Below are 12,925 nucleotides of genomic sequence, written 5' to 3' on the forward strand. Positions count from 1 at the left end.
TATTAAGGCGATTATTTACTTGTTATGGTGATGTGTAGAGGATATGGTATTCAAGAGGTTTTTATGTTGGTTTTGACGATAACATCTCAGTGGTGATGGAACCCTTGCTTTGAATCATGCAAGGTTCTAATGGTGAACCATGAAAGAGAACACTTATTTTGGATTCTAACTAGGAAACTTTTCTCAAAAGTCTAGCCCATAGAAAAAATTGAAATGTTGTATATAAATGATGTTTGTTGATGAGCAAGAAGTCTTGTTAAAATTTGCAATATGATATATACTTATGACTCTGTTTTTGAAGAACATTGTTTTATTGGGAGGCATAGTTTTTTTCCAGTTATCTTTCAAAATTTAAACTTGCTTGTTCTTGATGGTTTTACAAAGGCTTTTAGTAACATTGTATTCCTTGTTGAATGAATACTAGGGGTGCCTTGTTGAGAATAAGTGTATCTTCTATGATATTAATGTCTTTTCTTCAATGGATTTCATGCACCATATGTTTGCATTGATGATGAAGTAACTCTATGATTATCTTGATCTACATGGATAGCTCATTGTTGGTGTTGTTTGCTCATGGGTATCATTGCATTATTGATCTCTTTGGATTATGATGGAGATGATCTCTGTTCATTGCTTCATGTGATATTGTGCTTCTTCAGAAGAGGTTGGCTATGTAGTTGATCATTGTTTTTCCACCACAGATGTAGCATTCTCTTGTTTGTGTAAGAAATTATGCCTGAATTTAGGCTCTTACATTGTTGCATTCGTGATTGACATGTCTTCTTACTAAAGTTTTTTTGGTTATGATCAAGTTGTGTGAAGTTTTAACAGCGTTGACTCTCTTAGTTGCTTTGTGGTTAGGTGCATGTTCCCTGAAGAGTTGCTCCTTTGAGTTTAGGTGCATGTTCCCTAAAGTGATTGGCTTTCACTACCTTAAATACAAACCTTATGCAATCATTGAATTCTCTTGTTTCGATCATCAATGTCCTGCTTGCACTTGATTTTTTATAACTAGGTGTAAAATTCCAAACAAGAAAACTTTCCAATTGACCACAAATTTTAGAGTTTTTCAATGAATATTTCATCTAGAAATTTTGTCAAACACATCATATAGATGCTACTGTAGGTGTTATCTTACAACAGTGAAAAAAAACATACTATTGAAGCCCCAAAAGATTTCAATCTGATATATTCATTACTCAAAAATTTACATACAACTGATACATATAATTTTGACCACCAATTGAACACAATATCACAAGGAAAAAGATTCTGGAAGCACAATTTCTTGTATTTGACAACAGTAAGACTTACAAGCCTCCAAGCCTCCAATCCTACCAAGATTACGTGCACAGTAGGCAGTGAGAGGAAATATTAAAATGGGTTAAATAGTAGAGTGAATCAGGGCATCAATGATGTATAGTGGATGTATACAAGTCTTTTTTAAATTAGAATTGGTTATATATTTGATTTTTTTTGTTGAGGAAATTCACATGAACATATCCAAGTGACACCAACATATTTGTGGATCATACGAATAATAAAATTGTAACATTGATTAATGTGTTTCATCTAGGAAGATCTGATTTTGGTACCTATTGGCCTAGAACTAGCCAAATGTCCAACGATATTGGAAACAACTAGTTGATTTAACCTCTTGGACTTGTATATATTTGAAATATATTTTTATATTCTTGCACATTAGTCATACATACCACATTTGAATTACTAGGCAACAATGGAAATACCTTTTTAAGTGGTCACACATTAGTCATGTTGTGAGTTCGATGGCCACCTTGGGCAATTAGAAAAAAAGAAGCACAAAAGAAAGGTGAAGTTGCAATGGTGATTATTAAGTTAGTTGTTAAAAAGTTTCACACTTAATGAGATAGACACCTATTGATATATAAAGATGGGTAATCTATCATCCTTCCTTATTGAGTTCTCCCCACTTCCTTAGTGGGAATTGCAATATGATTTTTTGTTTAAAACTAAGATCAATTGATCAAAATTTTATCATCAATGTCATAAATCTCTGACATAAGGATTGCCAGTTGACATGAATTATGCAATGATTGCTTCACTAGACAGTCCATGCACCTAGTATAAATAAAAGAAGTAATAGTTAATCCCTTGTGCACTTTACAAAATGGTTTTTTCTTGCATAATTTATGAATTATAATCTAGTGCATTAAAAGTGAATTGGAAAGAAATGCATAAATAGAGATTGCATGTATGAGAGATTTCTTTTTTGGTTGAATAGCTAGTTACATAGTCAACATTGATATCTACTGTTGGTTGGAAAATATAAAAAGTTTAGAATGAGTAGAGAGAGAGGAATTCATATGTCTCCAGGGAGATGATCCTTGCAAAAGAAACAATAAGAGGACGAGTTTGTTTTGCTACTCTCCTCTAGGCTCTAGAATGAAGGTCCCATAACAATATTACTTCTGCTAACCATGATAACATCTGGATTTACATGTTTTAGTTTTTCATGAGTTCCATTACATGGAATTGTTTTCCTAATTAACTCTTCTTCACTTGAGGTTGAGAGTGATCAAGAATGAAAACTACGTAAGAAATACATAAAAGAATGGAGCAAGAATATGTAACAAACACATGACACATTTGTTATTCATGAATGATATGTTGAAAACGAAAAAACAAGTTTAATACTCAATGCTTTATTATTTTATGAAAAACAAGTTTAATACTCACCGTTTTTTATTTTATATTATTTGTTAGAAGATAAAAAATGTGAAAGAATAAAATTAACAGATGAGATATTTTAAAGCTAAAGTGAATTGGTTTGTACCTATCCAATACTATTGAATTCATTCATTGTTTAGAAATAATAGCAACAGGATGATATACCAACATGAAAAAACAAATAAACAAACCCCATCCTTGTTCTTCTATTACTAGTATTATGGAAACCTAAAACCCTTCTATTGCTAGGGTTTTGACCTAGGAATATACTTGTTTTGGTTTTTTATGGATTGCTTAACAAGGCTTGAAGTCATTACAAGAAATACTCATTATGAATTTTGCTAGCCCTTTACAATTCTTTATTATTTAGTGAGATTCGCCAAGTTCTTATAAAATTTTATAATTTCGTGAAATATTCGCCTTGATTTTACAAGATAATATAATATGGTGAGAGATTCGCCACAAAAATTATATATACATACTATAGTATTGATAAAATCGCCTTCCATTTTTCCTATGTATCATGGGGATTCGCCTATTTATTATACATATAAATTTAGGACGGTTCTTAAAATTTTCCCTCGTTTGTCATTGTTATCATTTAACATAACATTGTTGGGCCAATCCTTTGTGAAGTTCACGAGTCTCCCTATCACATATGGTGTAGCAAGTATGTCAACGTGATGATCAATTACTAACATTTTGGAGCCATATGACTTGTACCCTACTTATTGTCGAGAAGGGTTGAGGAGAGGTATCAAGAGAAGGCTAGAGTCACAGTGTTAAGGAAATTTAGTGTTGTAGTCGAAAGCCAAATTGTCTAGTTGTGCATTGAACCAAATGACCACTAAAAAATATTGGCCCAAGCCAATAGGAAAATTCAAATAGTGATGAAGGAGACCCATTGGCCATTTTAATGTGAGGGTGGAGTCTCATTGTGGGATTCCAATCCCCCCACCCCTACATGTGCACGCAGTCCAAGAGAGTCATGGATCTTGCCCTATGAATTATCGTAGTCAAATCATTTTGGGGGCCAGAGTTGCCCCCCACCATTAGATGTGACCGCAACGATCACACGGTTGAGAAGCAATTCACCGAAAAATGAGGCAGAGTGCCCAAGAGTTGGTCCTATTGAGTAAGAAGGGATTGTGGCGAGCCAATGAGAACTAAAGCTATTGAGTTATTGGCGATGAGAGCTATTGCAGCATTGAGATGCAAGGATGAGTGTTATGAGTGAGAAGCTACGTGAAGACAACGTGGCATAGGGCGAGACCCACTTTGCTCAAAACAATAATAGTTTCATTGTATTTGAGAAACTGGCATCAAGGAGATGAAAGAGTAATGGGTCCTTCTAAATTCTATCTATATAGTTTTTATATAGATTATAAGTAAATGATCTAATTGAGTTTTCTTCATATAGGTTTTATGTAAATTACAACTAAATGATCCAAATGAATTCTTTTCGTATAGTTTTTACATACATTGTAAGCAAATCATCCTATTAAATTCTCTTCACATAATTCTTGTATAGATTGTAATATTGTTGAATTAGTGTTGTGTATGTGCACTTGTTCAAGTATACCTGGGTCTGGCCTAAATATAAGATGTTCATTTGAGGTCTATAAAAATTTACATAATAGAATTTATGTATGAGGTATGCATTAAATTTTAAATTATTTTTCATTTTCATATGAAAAGAATAGTTTATGAAGATGAATACTTCTGGTAAACTTTATGTTCAGGTGAACACTTCACCCATCTTCAGGGACATTAAGCTTTTCTTATCAAAAAACTTTAATGTCTTTGATGATGGGTGAAGTGAGTGTTCACCCCTCAAGATGGGTAAAGAGTTCACCTGAAACGTGGGGCATATGAATGACAAAACACACTTTACCATAAGTATTAATCTTCATCAAATTACTAACTATGAAAATATTCATACTAATATAGTTTATTTTAACATCTTAATATTGAAAAATTAAAATGAAGGCACTCTTCAAATTTAATGATATATTTCTCTTCAAATGTGTTGTATAATGAGACAATCAATATTTTAAATCAATTTATGAATTTAAAAATAGTTTTTTTTTTCTTTTAAGAATTTCATAAAGCAAAGCTTTGTGACTAATTTTTTTCTTCAAATTATGTTTTAAATAAAATGATATTTTTAAATTTTTAATAAAAACATGTAAATTGTAAAAATTTAACAATTTATAATTTTTTTAAGTATAATAAAAAATAGTTTTAAATAATTAAAAAATAAAAATAATAATACAAATACATCGGTAACCCACACTAATAATAATCTCAGCAACTTTCCCAAAAAACAAATTAGAAAAAAAAGACAAAAATAAATTTCGCGCTTTAATTCATTTTATAATTTAAATAAAATCTAAAATCTAAAACTAACTATTAACTAGCAATTGTCCCAAAAGGTACAAAGAGAGGCCGATAGGATTATTAAATTGGAATTTTTGAACTTTTCTAGAAGAGTTAATTGGTTTGAACCTTGTTTTCTTGGACTGGATCATTGCGCAATTACTTTTCAGGAACACATTGAATGTCTTATTTCATTTTAGAGTAAGTTAATTACCCAAAATCAAGAGGTTAAGTTAATTACCCAAAATCAAGAAACCTCTATAGATGGTCAAGCATATACGAAGAATACATCTAATTCATATGCAATACTAAATCCATATTTTCTTTTCTCTGAGTAAAATTTCAAAAGCATGAACACATGCCATATCATATGCACAATAAACCCAACTACAGAAATTTCAATTCTTGGATGCATCCCATTCATATGCTACAATAAACCCATATTTTCCTTAAATTTCAATCCATAAACACATCCATTCATGAGCCATAACAGAACCACAAAAAACAAAACCCAACCTTGCAATGCCAGAGCATTATCCCCATTTAAAAGCAAAGAAGTAGAAAATGTAAACGAAGTGCACTAATCTCCACTTGGCAGTGAGATTGGTATTATACTGCAAACATGTAAAACAAATTTTGAATCTGAATGCAAACAGAGTCATTCCTGCATGTTATTCATTAGCATCTTGCTTATTACTTGACTTTATAATTATTTGGCAGATGTGTTGATTAAAAAATTGATACATTTAAACGAACAATGTGGTATTTTAGCTGACATTTGAAATGGAATCAACATGTCACTGTTGTTGGGCATTAGACTTGGCATTGTTAAACAAATAAAAGTAGCCTTGAAACTAGACCTGAAATAGAGCTATTCATCACGGGATGATCTAAAAGAAGCTTGAACTCAGTTTTATAGTGATTGCAAAGACGTACATTTTTAATTCCACAGAGAAGGACCCATGTTGGCAAGACAGATAGGCAGGCCTATCGTTTATGGATCACTTGGCAATTGCCCATTTCTAAAACACTAATTGTAGAAGAGCGTCAAGTTGATTTCCAATAGTCAAGTTGAAGGGTGGAAAAATTTCCAATCTACTATTGGCATTTATAAATGCCGAGAAAAATAATGTGACAGACATCAATAAATATTGATCATTCATGCCAGAAACGAAGAGCTACAATCAGGTAACAGTGACGGAATAATGCAATACAAGAACTTGAAATTGCAAGGCAACTCATGCCATAAATGATAAAATAATATAAATATGACATGAAAAACGTTGTGACCTCAGTAAGAAGGGAAAAAGATTTGAATTACCTTCTGGCTGGAGGGAATGCCTTTGAGATAAGGTGAGCTCAATACCTGCAAAACAAGGCACAGGTTCAAAAGGATTATAAAGGATTATAGCAAAGCTTTGTAAATTTTATCGCTACAGAAGAAGAAACCCTAACTGATCAAATCTCCAAAGAAATTTGAACCAAAGAATCTACTTTTTGTTTTAATTGTCCTGTGTAAAGGAACGAGAAAATGTGAGGTAAGCGATGGAGAAGCCTGGCGACTAAGAGGAAACATGGCCACAAGAATGACCTGGTTCACTTCTGGGGTAAGGAGAAATTGTTGCCGCCACGGTTGCATTGTGGAAGCCATCGACAGTATAGACCTGTAGCTTTCACCTGCAAAGAAGGGGAAAAGGAAGTACCAATCAGCCATGCATAATAAACTACAGATCATCTGCAAACTTTGAATAAAACTAAGTGACTAAATGTTGCCACTTTAAATTTAAGAAACCTAACAAGTATCTCCTTTTAATTACCTTAGAAATTTACGAATAGGGAAAACAAGGTTTTCATCTGGTTATTTCTTACTCATCAATAAATGAATTCATTACCAAAATGTACTGGAAAGTGGCAATAGATAGATGAAACCATGATGGAACTTAATCTACTTTACTGGCACTGAAACCCACACTATTTGGCATAAAGAAAGGTATTGGAAAACACATGTGGTTATGTTAAATTTTAGTACCAGCAAAAATATCACTTAGTGGGGCAGATAGTATGAGAGGCCAAAATCTGACAAGGGTCCTAGAGGAATCAGTCACAACAATTAACACAAACAACAAAGTTTCAAATCAAAGCACAGGCACTGGATGGAAATCAAACAAAACAAAAAAGCCACAACTTAAACTAATTTCGGAAGCAGATGAATATAGGATAAATATGGTTGTTTTAATAAAAAAAGATAAATATGGTTGATCAGTCCAACAGACCAATAACAGATACGAGCAAATCAGAGGAATGATATGATAGATCATAGAACCAATGAGCATGAAAAAATTTAACAAACATTCAAAATATGCAAGGTGTCAGAGGACAAAGATAATTGATCAGACCAACAGTTCCATGAGACAAGATCTTGCAACAAGTGCACAACGAACGATGATGGATATCGCTTGTCCTAGTAGCACATTAGAAGCTCTCAATTTAGTGTCTACTCATTCATGGCTATATCATCAATACCTAGTATTCATGGAGGTCTTTAGTCATTTTTTCAGTTCTTTAACAAACATTCAAAATATGCAAGGTGTTAGAGGACAAAGATAACTGATCAGACCAACAGTTCCATAAGACAGGATCTTGCAACAAGGGCACATCAAATGATGATGAATATCGCTTGTCCTAGCAACACATTAGAAGCTCTCAATTTAGTGTCTACTCATTCATGGCTATATCATCAATACCTAGTATGCATGGAGGTCTTTAGTAAGTTTTTTAGTTCTTCGGTCGCAGTCAATATTTTTGTAAGGTTGAGAATTGTAGCCACAAGTCAGGGTAATTCATGGAGTTCTTTCAAGTTTCAAGCACCTATGTATGTGACTAGTTTTCTAATTAATGTCTATTAAAAAATGCTTTACTAATCTCTTGAATGAATATGTGTGAGAGATGAATTTTTCAAGCCTAAGGAACTGAACTACGGTACAAGCCTAAGGAATTGAACTATGGTACAATGTAAAATATTACAAAAAAATTATACAAATGAAATAGCAATATAGATAAAGAACTAAAATTCTATAGCAATATAGATATAGAATTTATCTCAGGTAAGAAATTACATAATAAGTGCGTCATAGCAAAATGAAGAAGATAAATCATTCAAGAATTACCTATAAGATTGAGTAGAGGCGTGAAGGCTTTTTGTAGAATGTGAATCATTCCATGAGTGGAGGAGGCATGGAGGTTTCTTTGTTGATGTGAATGACATACTTGCTGACACTCATAATGTATCATTTTCAGAACCTTCATTGAAGAATATGGGGCTCCAAAGACTTGCCAAAACCATTTTAATTTTTATGATGCAGCTGAAGGAGTGGTTCTTGTCTCAAAAAGTTGTTGCAACATTGTTCCATCAGGTTTCACAAAAGATAAATTCAAAGTTCATGGTATATGAGAAGAAAGAAAGAAGGAACTGTAGCATATTACATTGAATAAAGTGGAACATGCTCCATGACAATCCAACAGCCTGCAGAAGAGCTATGTGAAATAGAAAACAGAACATTTAATTACTACCTTGAGTTAAACATCCTCATTTCATAAATATAGAAAGATGCTTATTAGCGGATGTAAGTATGACACTTGCTGAAAGCCCCATTTTCATCTTTACTCTTCGCCCTTTTTGAGGTATCAGTAACTCCAAATACTTGCCAAAACCTGAGTGTTTCATTTGCTGCAGCTGATGCAACTGTGTACCCATCAGGGCTATGAAGAGGTAAGGCATAAGAAGGATCATGAGGACAAATCCATTAATAAAATAAAAGATGAATGCATAAGTACTCATAAAAACAAATCAATTCCCATACATGTGCCAGATGAAGAAATCGAGAAGTATGACCTGTAAGTTCAGTAATCTTCACCTCATATGGGTACTTCCATAAGGTTAATTGGTTCTGACTAAATCCATGTGAACTCAGTAACTCACGTTCATGCCTATTCCAGAGTAATGAACAAACTTGGGAATGAGTGTCTACAGTATTTAAGTAGGCACATGTGTGATTATTCCAAAACTTTATAGACCTGTCTGCACTCCCTCCACCACATGCTAAAAAATTTCTTTGGAAGGGGCACCATGCCAAGGCCTTGACTGCTACACAGTGTTCATCTAAGCGGTGGAGATATTGAGAGTTAGAATTATGGAATGCCATGCTCTGATCCCAAATGTACAGTAGATTGTCATTCCCCCCACTTGCAAGTTGTTGGCCAGAAAGAGACCATTTCAATCCACAAACCTGCTGGTCATGCCCTCTGTATGTTTGAATAATGTGCTCTCGCATATGAACATCATGATTGATTATGATTCCGTCCTCCTGTCGTAAGAATAGGACCATTCCAAGAAAGGGCGCCAACACATGCATGATGACCTTTCAATGTTCTTAACTGCAATTTTATCCATGTCAAAATTTGGAGTTTGCCATTACATTGGAATGAAAAAACCTTGAAGAGATAAGGAGATTTTATCTACCTGTTTATTAGATGAAGAGTCCCATAGCTGTATAACAGAATTATTCAACCCAATGGTAATGTGGCTCCCATCAGGTGCCCAGCTAACACTATTAACAGGGCCTTCTTCATCGTTTGCAATCAGAAGCTCCAATATAGAACTATTTGAAGCATTCCACAGGTATACAGTATTGCCAAGGACTATGGACAACACATTGTTCAAACTCGAGTCTAGTAGGTTCAAGTAATAATCATCCACAAGGTTTGGTGCATCCAGAGTTCTATCTGCAGACTATAATCAACATGGATAAGTTAAAATATTAAGAAAAAAAATGTAAATGGCCCTCCTCCTTGCGTCACATAATTCACTGGCCCTAAGATGTTGCAAATAATAGTCTGCACTTGGCATAAAGGCCGGTTCCTTCTCTAGACAGATTTTAATCGCTTCATCGTAATCTTCAGGTACAGCAAAGGGCAATGTCGAACAAGAACCGACGTGGCTGGTGTAGTACGTAAAATTTTGGTATGGCGTTGAATCACTGTGGTCGATGCAATGAGTATTCAAATCTTTTGACCATGGACTATCAATCTAAAGATTTTCTTCACACAAAAGGCTTTCAGTGGAACTATCCATTTTAATTGTCAATATCGTATCGACTGCCGACAAATTTCTTAATGCCTTTGCAATGGAAAACAACTAGACCAAGGTGCTTCAGTTCAATTATAATAAAAAAACAGCTCGACGTTTGCTTGGTTTGAGCCTTTTGCCTTCTAGCTAAAGAATATGACAAGATTTTGCTCAAAATTAAAGAATATGTAACCGCAATGTATTCAAGCTTCAAACTAGGAAATCCAAGCAGATCCAACTGAAACTTTTCAGTTCTTGTAATTGTCTCTACAATCTGTCCAAACATTTACTCTTTTAGAACAAAACCGCAGATTCTTAACCCTTAACCCGCAAACTAAAGCATTCGCAATCCTGCTAGCTGGTTTTAGGTTCAAAAGACTACTGGCGATCAAAGCTTAAAGGTAAAACACAAGACAGCGTGCACTCAAAAATTTACCAAAAAGAAAATCTATTTCCTTAAAACGCAAAAAGGTAAATCCAGGATTAAAGACTGAAGAATCAAAAAACTCGCGAAGCCCAACGACACAAAAATTACCTCATATGGCGTTAAGTTCTCCTTTCATTTAAAGATCGAAATCCCACAGTGAATATTTGTTGCCTGATGTATAGGCGGCTGCCCTACCGCATGGTAGGAACAGTGAATGAAAGATTTGGCTATCGAACTGTACAGAATTGCAGTGCGAATGACATCATTTATTACTCACTCAGTCTGGATCCACAGAGCTCCAAATAACGAAAGCCCCAAATACTATTCTGTTTGACTGGACTTCAAGGGTATATTTAGAATGCAAAAGCAGGTAAATATCAATGGTTGGGATTAAAGTTTCATTCACGAAAGGTATTTTTCAGTGCTGATATAGTTTGTAAATATTTTTAAAAATTAGATTGGGGTGTGGTAGCAAATTCAACATTAAGTGAAAAAGTATAAGGAGACTGTAAACAATCCATCAAATGGACTATTACTGCATTAACAAACACAAGCCATTTTGTACAATCTAAAAGGGTTTAAGGATTTGGGTTTCTTACACAAGTAAACATCAACGGAAGATCCAGTTCTCAAAGCATTATATAAAATGGAATATGATAGTGACCCTTTTTCTGGCCTTCTTCATGCTCGTACACATAAAGAAAAATGTCGACTTCAAAAGCTGTAACGTTGTCCTGCGGCGGAACAAAATTGGACAACCCAGCTCCGGAAATAGGATTTGCCTAAGATTTCCCCCAGTGGCTATCTGATCAGAGTTTTGGCATAACAAGGCCAGGTACTTTATGCGCCCTCTACTTTATAACCCATGTACAATTTGTACCCCACCCCTAAACCCTGGAAAGCCTTGTTTTACCCACACTTAGGTCATTTTTTTCCTGAGAATATACACATCAATTTCTTCATACGCATACTCCGGATGCAAATCCTCATGGGCTACTTTCTCCACAGTGAGATAATTAGGAAAAATCTGCCAAAACAGCTGATGGGCTTCTGGAGATCGTATCTGATAACCTAATAGAATTACAGTATTCGCTCCAGAAAGGGCATTCATGGTGGAAATCAAAGGCTCCACAGTATTCTCCAAATAAACAACATCTGTGACAACAATGAAATCAAATGGAGGCTTCAGTACTTGAATCTGCTTCTCGTTGTTCCAATAGAGCTGAGAAATCTTCACTCTTCCAACGCCAGATCTTAAGAATATACACATCAATTTCTTCATACGCATACTCCAGATGCAAATCCTCATGGGGTATTTTCTCCATAGTGAAATAATTAGGACAAATCTGCCAAAAAAGATGATGGGCTTCTGTTGATCGTATCTGATAACCTAATAGATTACATTATTCATTCCAGAAAGGGCATTCATGGTGGAAATCAAAATCTCCACAATATACTCCAAATAAACAACATCCGCGACACAATGAAATCAAATGGAGGCTTCAGTCCTTGAATCTGCTTCTCGTTGTTCCAATAGAGTTGAGAAATCTTCACTCTTCCAACGTCGGATCCCGGTTTTCTGGCTCAGGTGAGGGAGGTCGCCACCGTGTTTTTCTTCATGTTGCATTTGAGGGCAGGAATAACGGGGGCGATGTCGGTCAAGACCACGTCGAGGCCAAGCAGGACACAGAAAGCATGCCTGGGTGTGAGTAGAGGTTGGCCCGAGTGACTGTAGGCCATGGAACTGACATCGCCCAAGTTAATGCAGACGGTTCCAGAATGAGCGGAAATGAATAATTGAAGCAGACCATGACGAATATCTTGAAAATGCACACAAATGTCAGTGGAAAGAAGAAGGGTGGCGCTTGTTCTATGAAATTGCTGAGAAGAAACAGAAATTGCCCCACACATATGAACAATTTCCCCTTGAATGTGGATGCCAGGTGTCAACGTTAGAAACAAAAGGACGATGGAAGTATCTTTCAAAGGAAGGCCTATCGGCCTAATCATTTAAAAGAAATTGACATTGTCGACTTTAATCAACTTCTGGATGACAACTTATGGAATTGAAAGTAAAATTGATAGTAGATTGGTTTTTTTAGGTTTCTATAGGCGCCCCATGATATGTTTGTAGCGAACGCCCTCAATGCCGTAGTCTAACTCCAATACTAGTATGAATGACAGATGGACCCAATTGATTGACAGAGAAACACGGTACTTCATATTAAAGCATATACCCAGCCCGCACTTTCAATACTTTCAATATTAAGTACTCTCTACATAAC

The 12,925-nt window shown here is 34.9% G+C and overlaps 1 pseudogene; it reads right to left on the reverse strand.

Annotated features, from left to right (window-relative positions):
- Positions 1-3,396: 3,396 nt before the first annotated feature.
- On the reverse strand, positions 3,397-11,928 carry LOC149191192 (cell division cycle 20.2, cofactor of APC complex-like; annotated as a pseudogene).
- Between the last annotated feature and the right edge of the window lie 997 nt (positions 11,929-12,925).

This window comes from Pinus tabuliformis, chromosome 3_1, assembly GCF_031772625.1.
Source record: "Pinus tabuliformis cultivar Carrire ecotype Pingquan chromosome 3_1, CPIR1, whole genome shotgun sequence".
NCBI lineage: Eukaryota > Viridiplantae > Streptophyta > Pinopsida > Pinales > Pinaceae > Pinus > Pinus tabuliformis.